This window comes from Quercus robur, chromosome 3, assembly GCF_932294415.1.
Source record: "Quercus robur chromosome 3, dhQueRobu3.1, whole genome shotgun sequence".
Classification (NCBI taxonomy): Eukaryota; Viridiplantae; Streptophyta; class Magnoliopsida; order Fagales; family Fagaceae; genus Quercus; species Quercus robur.
In genome coordinates this window covers 67048720-67061471 of record NC_065536.1, presented here as the reverse complement: position 1 = coordinate 67061471, position 12752 = coordinate 67048720, and the positions used below count along the sequence as shown (strand labels likewise).

Here is a 12752-nt window from a genome sequence, read left to right as displayed (position 1 = left end):
TTGGAATAAGCGGCTAATTAAAAATAAAGTTTATAAAAAAAAATTAATTACAAATAAAAGGCTATTAATAAATATTAAATAAAGCTTGTGATTTCCCTAAAGTAATGCTTACTGGTTTTTTTTTCAATGTAAAATGTGGAAAACAATGTTGAAAAGTTTTAAATATTAAGATAGATAATAATTTTTTTAAATGAGTATTAAAAAAATATTATGAATTTTCAATGAATATTTTGTAGGCAGTAGGCACAATGTATAAGTTGTTCTTTACATTACAAATGGAATTAGATTTTATTAGCGTCCTTCTGTCAAATATTTTACTGTAAGAACATCGTTTTTTGAATTTTTGGAGGCATGAGCCAAGTGAGTGTTGCAAGTAAAGTTGTTGGACTTGGAAGAAGTAACTAAAAATAATAAGCATTGGGGCCTTGGGGCGTTTGTCAAATTGGGGCTGTACCGGCTAGCGGCATATTTTGTCAGTAAATAAACATAACTTGTAATTTAATTTCCTTAAATTTTATTTTATTTTATTGTTAATTTTTATTTCATTTTGCATTGTAAAAGGTAGAAAAGTTTTAAATATTAAGATAGATAAGATTTTTTTTTTTTTTTTTTAAATGAGTATTGATTTAAGTTTGGTACTAGTAGTAAGAAATAGAGATAGAGAAATAGAGAGGGGAGACATACCGTATCCAGAATAGATGCATTCTCAATCTTAGTTTCGGAATCAGAGGATGACTCATTTTCATCTTCGTTTGAGTCGACATTGGAGTCGCTTCCACTAGCTTCCAAATCGTTTATGTTGTTATGCTGGACGTATGGAAAGTCCTCAGAGGAACTCATCACTGTGGCAAGAGAGATGGCATAGTCAAGTCTCTTATTTCCTTCTGTTCACAATTCACATTGCACATCACACTCACTATTACTCTCTCTCTCTCTCTCTCTCTCTCCACACATTTGCGTTACAAAGTTTGGCTCCAACTACCGATAGGAAAATCACATTAGTCATTGTTATGTGCAATGCATATAACTTATTTAACTCAATCAACTAAGTGAGTCACGCGCAGTATATGTGACGGGACACACATTATCTCCTAAAAATAATCATAATAGTTTATGACTCATCATTTTATACCGAAAATTATTTTTTTGGGACAAGTGGAACAGTTTTTTTTTTTTTTTAAATATAAAAATAAAAAATGAAGTTACCAACAAATAAAATAAAATGCTTACTTACAATCTAAGGGGTTTTTTTTTTTTTTTTTAATAATTAAAAGATAGAAAACTAAGGGTATTAGTATAAGTGTATAACATGAATATTTCCATTAAAAAAAATAAAAGTATAACATGGATATTTGGTAGACATAACGGGTTTAAGTAACCCTTTACAAAAGAATTTGGATTTGATTTAGGTCTGCATCTAAAAGTGCTGAATCAAATATCCCCTAATTTTTTTGGTCTCACACTCCAATATAAAATTATGGAATTAAGGAAAAGGTGCCTAAAGGGTAGGGATAAATATTAAGACATTAATTCTAAGAAAAAAAATAGAGACATTATTCTTGCACAATACAAGTTCCAATCATGTCTTTAATTGATACCACAATTATTATTATTATGTTAGAGAAGTAAAATTTGTTTTAGTTTCTTTTGTTTATGTCAATAAATATTCATTATAATTAAAAAAAAGTTAGACTTTATGTAATTTTACAAAAGTTGTTCTACTAAATAACTTTATTTTATAATAATAGTTTTCTAAGCCTAAGTAAATATTCTACATGTTGAGAACAATGCTCTTTCCTCTCATATAATAGAGGGTATTACTATTTAAATTCATGGTAGGAACCCACCATTTTTTAGGGAACTAATTATTGCTCCAAAAGTATTCAATATTTTTCATCAAATCTAATGTTAAAATAAATTTCTTTGCATAAGTAAGATGGGAGGCATTTGGAGGTGGATTCTCAAAATTCGGGCATGGTTGGAGTTTTGTAAAAATAAAGTTGTTGGGTTTGGAAGAAGTGATTAATTAAAAATAAAACTCATGGTTTGTCAAATTGGGGGTGGATTGGGTGGGGGTGTATTTTCACTATTTTGTCATCTGTTAATAAATATTAAATAGAGCTAGTGATTTAGTTCCTAAAGTTTTTTTTCAATGTAAAATGTGGAAGAAAATGTTGAAAAGTTTTAAATATTGAGATAGATAAAAGTTCTTTAAAATGAGTATTAAAAAATTATGAATTTTCAACTAAGATTATTAATAAAAGATAAAATGAATATTTAATAGGCACTATGTACAAGTTATTCTTTACATTATAAAGGGAATGAGATTTTATTAGGGTCCTCATGTCAAATTCTTTACACTAAGATTAATGTTCCTTCCTCCCACATAATAGTAGGTCACACTAATTAAATTCTTGGTGAGGATCTACATTTATATGAGAGGAGAGATTGTTACTTTTGGAATATTCAAAAAATTTCTGCTTAACTTAGAGTTAGAATAAATTTCTTTCCAAACTATCAGGTTTACCAAATATTATTATGATCAATCATTCTTTCGAAATATCGAATCAATTAGGCATTAGAAACTCATTAATTTATAAAGAGATCTTATAGTTTTTTGAATTATTAATTATAATTAAACAAATAACCATATAGATTTAACAGTGGATCGCAATTGATTGTTGCAAATTCTTGCATGTGATTAACCTATAATAGATATTTAATAAGAATGTGAATTCAAGAAAATAGTAATTTAAAAAAAGTAACTAATTGATGTAATTTTTATGAAAGCAAAGTCAAATGTAGCATGAACCAAAACCATTTAGCAATAATATATATCTCACAAAAATATAATGTTAATTCAAGTACTAAATAAGCCAAAAATTTTACTTTATTTAACATTTATACAACAAAATTTAAGCAATCAAATCAACATATTTTTTATATAAAGTAATTAGAAAAACACACATGCATGTAAATAAATTTGCAAAAACAACCATCATTACTTACTGTAAGAATAATCCAATATTGACTTCAAAATGCACCAAGGAAAGCTTCCAAGTTAGTCTTAATATCAATTAGTCTCAATATCAATTTCATCAAATATATGTTCATGTGGAGGTCATCCATAACTTCTTCTATATATAGGCTTCTTATGCCTTTGGCACATAAAAGCATTCACCAACACAAAAGAAAGAACATGAGAAGAAATTGGGCAAGGAATTTGATGGTTACTTGTTCAAATGTTTATACTTATCTTTCTCATTTTCTCTTAACATTCACCAACACAAAAGAAGGAATATGAGAAGAAGTTGGGCAAGGAATTTGATGATTACTTGTTCAAATGTTTATACTTATCTTTCTCATTTTCTCTTATCCTTTTATTATTATTATTATTATTATTATATCTAGACTTCATACTAACATTTCCTCTTCTTCTTTTTTTTTTTTTTTTTTTTTTTGTAAACATGTCCATACAATCAATTTATTTCTCATTCATTTATTACATTTCTTTATGCATCTCTATCTAGGTTATACACGCATGCATGAAACTCCATCTTTTTGTTCCTTAGATATATTCTTTGAAAACATCAATATGGGATGCACACCTTTTGGCGATAAAATAGTAATTTGATGATGATAGATCAATCCTAATTATGTAATGTATTCAACACCCAAAAGAAGCATCATATATTGTATTATATTTTATCAATTATATGTGTAACTATATTAGAACATAGATGATAATCTGTTAGTGGTTCTAATTTGAGCCATCAAAGATATCATTTTTTTTATCAACTATTAACAATTTACCACCTGTTGTGAATATATTGTGTCCCTAGCTTTATTCATACGACTTAACTAATTGAATTTATTTTGTTATCTTTTATATTAACTAGCATGTAACTTCATGTAAATGTATGGATGCATTTAAAATTAAACAAAATTTTTATTATAAAAATATAAATAATTAGTCAAATAAATTTTTTTTTTTTAAAAACATGTAACACATGCATTCATGCATACGTATAGATACATTTAAAATTAAACACAATTTTTATCATAAAATATAGATAATTAGTCAAATTATTTTTTAAAAGTTAATATTATTAGTCATATATAAAAATTCTTACCTAAATTTAATACAACTTGTGATCATTTTTTTTTTTCTAATTTTTAATAAGATAGAATGTGTGGTGATTTTTATTTTATTTATTTTTTGAGAAACATGTGGTGATTTTATTGAGTATATGTAAATGTTCTTTTTTTTTTTAATTTTATAGTTAATTAATATTAGATTCTTAGTATTTTGCACTCATTAACTCACTTGACACAAAGATTTAAAAACTTAAGCAGACATATGGCACACGCTTAAGTGGATAATTATGGTATAGTTCCCACATAAATTTAAACATGTGCAAAATTGGATTATAATTTCAAATTCTAATTCAACTTTCTCTAAGTTTTACCTATTAATATTAATAGGCGTAAATGCACTTTTAGTCCCTACGTTTTGACCTGATTTCTATTTTGGTCCCTACATTTTATTTTTACCACTTTTAGAACCAATTAATGCGTAACATTGAAGTCCTTACTGTCACCCAACTAACAGAAAATGCTGACGGCACAGTAAAATAATAATTAAAAAAATCTATTTTAGCATTAAAAAATTGCCACGCCAGAATTTAAATTTAAAAAAATTAATTTATTAATTTTAACTAAATGAAAAAAATTAAAAACAACAGTGCTTGTATTCTTGATACGGTGCTTGGGTTCTTGGGTTCATCAGATACACAAGCACCGTACTCTTTTTCTTTTTTGTTTTCTTATTTCTTTTTCTTTTTCTTCCCTAGATCGTTCTCCGCCTCCATTCTTTCCTTTTCTTCTTTCTTTCTTCTTCTTTTTCTTCTTTCTCCCTCAATCTTGGTGCTTAGCCTTCTTGAACTCTCTTTATCTCTTGATTTTGCTCAAACCCAAACCCAAACCCATTTGCCTTAAGCTCCTCTCTCAAATCAATGGGTCTCTCTCTTTGACATATTTTTTTGTGGGTTTTGTGCATATGGTGTTGTCGACTTGTCGTGGTGAGGTGGAGGGCGTGGGTTTGTGGGGATCAGCGTGGTGGATTTGTGGTTGTGATTTGAGGGCAGTCATGGGTCAGGAAAGAAAATTATGTGTTTAGGATTGTCTTCTTGAGTTCTTTGATCTGGGTTGTTTTCATCATGTTCTTCCCGAGTTTTTTTTTTTTTTTTAATTTTCATTTAGTTAAAATTAATAAATTAATTTTTTTTAATTTAGATGCTGATGTGGCAATTTTTTAATGCTAAAATAGATTTTTTAATTATTATTTTACTGTGCCGCCAGCATTTTTTGTTAGTTGGGTGATGGTAAGGACTTAAATGTCACGCGTTAATTGGTTCAGAGACTAAAAGTGGTAAAAATAAAATATAGGGACCAAAATAGAAATCGGTTCAAAATGTAGGGACTAAAAGTGCATTTACGCCATATTAATTTATATATATATATATAGATGACTTATAAATTTGAATTTTTTTTAGTTATATGATTATATTTTTTAAGGTTTATTATATTGGACTCCTCGTTTTCTACACTGAATTAATTAATTTAGCACAAAAATTTAAAAATTTAGATTAAATGAGACACGTGGCGCAAAATTAAACTCAAATTAAAATTCAACTTTTACACTAAATTAACTCACTTGGTACAAAATTCTAAAATTTAGATTAGATGAGATGCATGGCGCAAAATTAGACTTTAATTAAATTTCAATTTAAAATTTAATTGGATTTTATCTCTGCTTTACCTATTATTATTATTATTATTATTATTATATATATATATATATATATATTAATGTATAATTGATTTCTTTTAGATAAGCAGATTAGTAGCTGTAATAAATGTGTAACTTGGATTCTAGTATATTTAATGCTTTTGCTTCAAAAGTTTAACAAATTGTTTTCCTTTTTGTGTGTGTTTTTCCTCCCGTTTTCTTTGTTTTTTTAAAAACATAAACATTGGGGTCAAAAAAAGAAAAACACAAACATTAGATTGACGTAAAAGAGAATAGTAAAGAAGATTGAAAAAAGATAAAGAAATTATGGTCTATAATAATTCTTACCATCTCTTCATATATTCTTTCCTAATAATCAAGAAAATAAGAAAATATATAAAGACAAAAACACTTTAAATAAATGAACTCCTTTATCTTTGCTTTGATTCTACTCAATCATTTTAAAAAATTAATTATTCCAAACTTGAATGCTATATCTTGTGTAACTTTCACTTCTTTATCTTTGTATAAATTCTACTCAATGATTTTAAAAAATTGATGATTCCAAACTTGAATGTTATCTTTAGTGTGACTTAATCATGTCAAACGTTGCCATTAATATCTGGTACCTCTAATAAGCATAAAATATCAGTTAGTCCATTATATTTTAGTTTATCAATACCTAATATAATTCTAAACAATGTTATACCACTTAAGGTCCGTTTGAGATTCGCTTATTTTGCTGATAGTACTATAAATAAAAGTAAAAGATAGTGGAAATAGTACAGTAAGACCCATGAATAATACCAGAAAGTGCAGTAGGACCCATGAGTAGTAGCAAAAATAAGCTCAATAGTAAAATAAGTTGACAAAAATAATTTTTGCAAAATACACTTAATAGAATTAAAATTTTGAAAATATTTAGTGTTAGATTACATGTTCTTTATGTTTTTAATATGCATTGAACTATGAACATTTTTGTTGGAAACACTAGCTGACGTCAATTGAACTATAAAACTTTTGACACAAAATTATAATTTAACTAGAAACATAAATGTTATATTCTCACGAATTTGATAGGAATGCATTTAATAAACCAAACTTGATAACTTTATATTTCCATGGATATGATTTCAAGAATGGAAGATTCCACGAGTCAAATGGTCTCTAAATGTTTAAAAATTCAAGATTTACCTTTCACATTCCCTAAATTAGGTGGTAAATAGGTAGTTTCTCTCCAAGTGGAATGCAGAGTTTCAAGCTATGGTTATCAATTCCCTAACAGTTTTAGAAAATAATTCTTGGATGATAGCTACAAAGATATCTTGACTTCTGAAAAAAAAAACCTTGCTTATTGTGACAACCATTCACCAATTAGTCTAGCACTCAGTACCACAATTTAATGGAGCTGATGTTTTAGAAATTATTTTGCTTATTTGAACACGGATTGGTGCTGTCGTACAGGCATGCAAAATTCTTTTTTTTTGCTGAAAATAGATTCAATGATGCTTGAATTTCTTCAAGTGTTCACCCCTTGGTCTCTGGTACAAACTTTGCTACGAACAAAACAATCAAGCCACACATGCTTGAGAATGTGAAGAATGTTCTTGAAAAAATGTAAACATAAATTAAAAACTAAAATGATCATATTGTAGTTTGCATCCAATATAACATCAATATTGAGAGATAAGACTAGCTTGGCATCACTTGCTGAGCTCCAATCCATTAGAAAGTTAAAAGCATAGATACAATCCAAGAACCTAACCAGCTAACCAATGTAACAAGGCTTCCAGTTGAGCCCTTCATGTTTATGGGAAATATCTGAGACAGATTCAACTCTATTTCAGCCAATAATAGGCCTTCATGGCAATTATTTTGATAATAAAAGATGGTGTTTCAAGTATGATAAGGTAAATCTATCTTTGACATTATAACCCAAGGAATTCCTCCCATGCCTAATGAGAAAGATCCTGTGTACACCTGATTGCAGAACCAAACAGACAAATTCAACTTAACCAATCTTTAAACCATTAAGAATCAGGCTCAAACTAACAGTTAACATCAACTGGTCTACAATATTGGAATTGTGACCCTCAAACCAATTGCACCATGAATATAGATTGAGAGCTGTAATAGATGACCAAAATCAGATCATAAAAATCCACAACTTTATGCAAGACCTTCTGAAATACTCATGCTTTCAAAGCAGCAAAAACTATTTCCAGATTGCTACTAATTGGTTAAATACAACCAATGGTAATGGTATTAAACAATATTCATTTTATGAGCTTTTAAACTTGATAGGATTTCCACACTCAAAAGCACTCAAAGACCATGGAAAAAATGACAGAAGTTGGAGATAAAAGCAAAATAACATTTGTCACAGGCTGTTCTTTCTTTGGATGTTTTATAAGAAAAACAAAACTGTCCTCGGGATAATTGCAATACCAGTACACCAACAAGTGCTAAAATTGGCGTTGTCTTGATCCATGTTTGAAGATCCTGCATAATTGAATCTTTTTTCTATTAAGAAATATTCAACAAAACCAATGAAACTAGTTTTCAAGAAAAATAGATTTTTCTGTAGAAAATACCTACATGAAGAATGACAATCCCACAAGCAAGCAACCTAAGCAAGTTCCTGCTGCAGAAACCTGTGAATATAGTGGGATTCAAAATTATTTTCATTCAACTCCATTACACAGTAGAGATTTCATAACCTTCTTACCAATAGAAGTGGCCACCTTCCAGATTTATCCATCAAAATTACCCCTAATGCTGTCATTGGAATCTGTACAAAATCAGTAAATCACTTAAAAAGCATTAAGCAGAAGCAAATGTTGGAATTCCGCAAAGAGAGTCAAGAACCTGAACAATGACCATTGCTATGGTCCCAATACTACCCGAAAAGCCTGTCATTGACAAAGTATTCCTCTATTCAACTTCAATTTCTTGTTAACTATAAGTAGCATTAAATAAGGGAAAAAAAATAAGAAAAAGAAAAAAGACAATCCTTTTTCTACCAGCTGATATGAATATAGCACTTGCATAAAATGCAATTCCATTGATTCCTCCAAATTGTTGTAGTACCATCAGGCCAACTCCAACCTAACCCTCTTTTATGTTAGCCAAAAAGATCAAACCTGTCTAAAAAATTAAAAAAACGTGCTACAAAGATTATGATACAAAAGCTTACAATAAGTGAGTAAGCATATTTCCATTGAAATAAGTCAAGCATACTAGCTTCAGAAAGTAGTTGAAGGGTTTCTGTGTACTCCTGTAAAATGATACAAAAACCATGTCAACTTGTTCTTAAGCAAAATTGTTGGAAAATATTTAAGACTGTGTCGAAGTATGTAATTTTTCTAGTTAAAGAGGAAACAAAGAGTTATTTTCTCATTGACATCTGAAGTCCAAAAGTTAATCTAATCTCAGTAGCTTTTGGAGTGATATCAGCATTCTGCCCCCTAAGGTGCTGTAGAGCAGCTTCACACTCTTTCTTTCGACCAATTTTTACCTAAAAAAAATCATATGAGCATGTCAGTCAATGCTTGAATTTTCTTTTCCACTTTATAGCATTTAGATATCTTTGCCAAATCACATGTACTTGGCTAAAAAGAAGAATAATGGAAAAAGAAATGATTAGCAAAACATTATCTTTGTTTTTTTTTTTTTTTTTTTTTTTCTAGTTTTCAAATGCATTATCCAAAGAGCACCTTTTGTTAGAATATTTACGTGTGAGTGGTGTGGTTAGTTGTAAGTTGTTTAGTTATAAGTAGTGAAGTCCCACATTGGATAATAATGACAAAAGTGAGTGATTAAATATAACATAATTGAGCCAAAACCCATTGCCTTAAGCTTTTGGGTTAAGTGATGTTGCGATATGTTATGTTAACTCCTCAATTGGAGTCTCCCCAATGTGTTATCTCCCCAAAACCTTCCAAAAAAATCTTCTAATAAAATTTTGAATAACTCAATCGCCATCTTGGAGATTCTAGAATGAAGAATAAACCAAGAAGTTGTACTAGATATGGTATAGTTCTTGAAAAAATAAGTCTTACTATGAAACCACCTTCAAATGACAAGAATACAGGACAAGAGTAGGGAAGCTTACCAATCAGAGCCAAAGTTCGCTAGTTCACAAAAGCTCCAATTAGATATGTAAACGATACGCCACAACAAATCAATAACTATATGAGTGGCAATTAGTAGGTGAACGGGGCTGTCAGGGCAATGACTTACACAATTTTCATATTCATGAGACTTTTGCCTTACCTGATGAACAATTGTAAACCCTACCCGATGATTCTTAGGTGTTATTTCTACTAAATATATAGGTACCTGATTGCTATCGGGAACACAATTAATTTTACTGTTTCATGAAAGATAAATCATTGAAATTGCAATCTAACAACTTACTACATAGGAAAGGAGTCCCATCCCACAACCTACCAACAGTCTCCCAAGGTCAAGCCACCAAGCACCCTTTCAACAAGCACCAACATTTGACATTATGAAGTAGCTAAGATAACATATCTACTTACTACCAATTAATTCCTGAAATAATTTTGTGACAGTTGTTTCTGATCATGTATGATCATCTAAACATTAGTTTTATGAAAGAACAACTACAAATTATGATGCTGCCTCAATGCTTTCCATTATCCTTATGTAAACATCTTTTCAGATAAAATGTAGGGGTTGTCATGCATGTGACGTTAACATTGATGTTTGGAACTGCATAAAACAGAGAGATGGGATTCAAAACCTTTGAGAATGCTATGGCTAGCCACCCTGCCAGGCAGAATATCTCTGAAAAGCCAATTGTCTTCCTTGCAAAACAACCAACAAATTGAAAAACTGGTGAGCTGTGGAGTTTGAACCTTAATAATACCACCAGCAATGATTCCAAGGTGAAGTACTTACACCCCTTCTACCTATGTAATCTTCTATTTGGCCACTCACTATTGCACCTATCATTGCTCCAATTGTCAATATTGAACCAAAAAGTGAGTACTACAGTATAACCAAAAGATGTTGAGAAAATCATATACAAAAATGTATAAGGCAAGCAAAAGATAGTTTACAAAGCAATGCAACAAAAATGAATTTTGCATAAAGCAATACGATACAACATTTCACTTCATTTTGAAAGCTGAAACAGTGACTTCTATATGAAGATCAGATCAGCAACTCCAGGTCATATAGTCCTTACTACCAACTAAAATATTCTCTGCATTCAAACTTTGAAATGTCATTAATCCTAAATGTTGTATGCCTTTTAATTGTATTTAATATTTCTCTAAATCATAGTTGAACTTTATTCGAATTCTCCGATCAGAAAAACACAAGCTAGGTGATGAACTGTGTCTGTGATCTTGCCATGCGGACATGATTTTCCAAACATAACCTTTCTTCTTTTTTCCTGTAGTAGAGCTCAAATATCTTCACATGAAGATTTGTTGTCACAAATCACCATAATCCTAGACAATAGAAGCATAAATACTGAAATTTATACAAAATTTCAATGAAATTAATATTGAAATGGAAAAATGGTTATAATAATACAAATGTTATATTCATAGCAGAAGATGTTTCCAGAGCAAGATAGTTCAAGTGCTTAAAAGTGTTCTAATGTGATAATATCATTTGCCAAAAGTAAAAATGCACTTTATAGTTTTACACCCACCTCTGCCACAATAAGACCCAGGTCATCCATGATTCCAGACTGAGCAGGTGATGAATATCCCACCTACAAAATCAATTACACACCATTTTCAGTTCAGTAGTCAGCATATCAAACGTCTAGGCATCCCACATAGAGATACCCATCCCATTTATTGTCTTATTCAGTTATTCTCTCCAATGTTACAAAAACACTCCCTGCAATCCATTGACAAATCTATACCTCAATCATTTAGATGCATTTGTATGTAAAATCCCTACAAAAATTTGGCGTTCAACTAATATATTTTCTATCAAGGCCTAGTAGCATAGAAAACATTGTGACTCTTCAAACTGTAGTGAAGATTTGGAAATTAATAATTTTTCATAGAATTTGAGTTCTCTACAGATTTGAAAATTTTGGCACTCATCATAAACACATCAAAATCTTTGCAGACAATATCCCTGGACCAAGGACCATGTGGACTAAAGAGAGTGTGGACCATTCTATGCTAAAGTAAAATTTCACTTACAGCTGTGCCAAAAACATAGGAACCAGAGACAGCAACCAAAGTGCTAAGCACGACCACACCTGTGGCTGAGGAAGATCCACTCTGACTCTCACCACCATCATCAAAACCAAAACTATTGGCACCACCAAGATGGTCACCACAGCCATATAGTTGATGGTAAAGAAATGGTATGTACACTATGAATTAAAACTTCAATTTGTTTTTCAAACACAAAGAGAGGAAGAGACGAAGAAGTGTGGAATTTCTGAGTTTGACGGATAGAGATATTGAGTTAGAGAGAGTGGAGATGAAGTGTTTAGAGGGGACCATCATTGGACACTTTTGTCGGTATTTATTTTATTTTATTCTTGGATGTGGTGTTATCTTTGTCCTTATCCTCCTTATTACAGATTTAGATAAAGTGCCCGTGTTTTCATCATGTGTAGGTGCCTGAATAAAAAAAATTAAAAAATAAATTGAAGGATTATCTTTTTTTTTTTTTTTTTTTTTAATTTATTTCTACAAACCTCTTGTCTAATTAGAAAGCCCATTGAATGCCCAACAAGGCCGTAAATGTACAAAATCGTTTATAAATAATTCGGGTTTAGTTCAATGAAAAGTTTGTTCATATTTATTTATTTATAAATAAATCAAACTTAAAACTTTAATTTTAGGCATAAATAAATAAAAAGTGATTAAATTCACTTTTTTCAATTACTTTTGATTTAGAGTTGCTTTATAAGGTGTGGTTTCTAACCAATTGTTTTATCCCTTGAAGTTATCAA

The 12752-nt window shown here is 29.9% G+C and overlaps 1 protein-coding gene and 1 pseudogene across 8 annotated transcripts in view; one reads left to right on the top strand and one right to left on the bottom strand.

The window, feature by feature from the left end:
* Nucleotides 1-12752, top strand: part of LOC126719016 (uncharacterized) — an 88736-nt gene that overhangs the window by 48210 nt on the left and 27774 nt on the right. The window lies entirely within an intron of this gene.
* Nucleotides 6829-12171, bottom strand: LOC126719022 (sugar transporter ERD6-like 5; annotated as a pseudogene).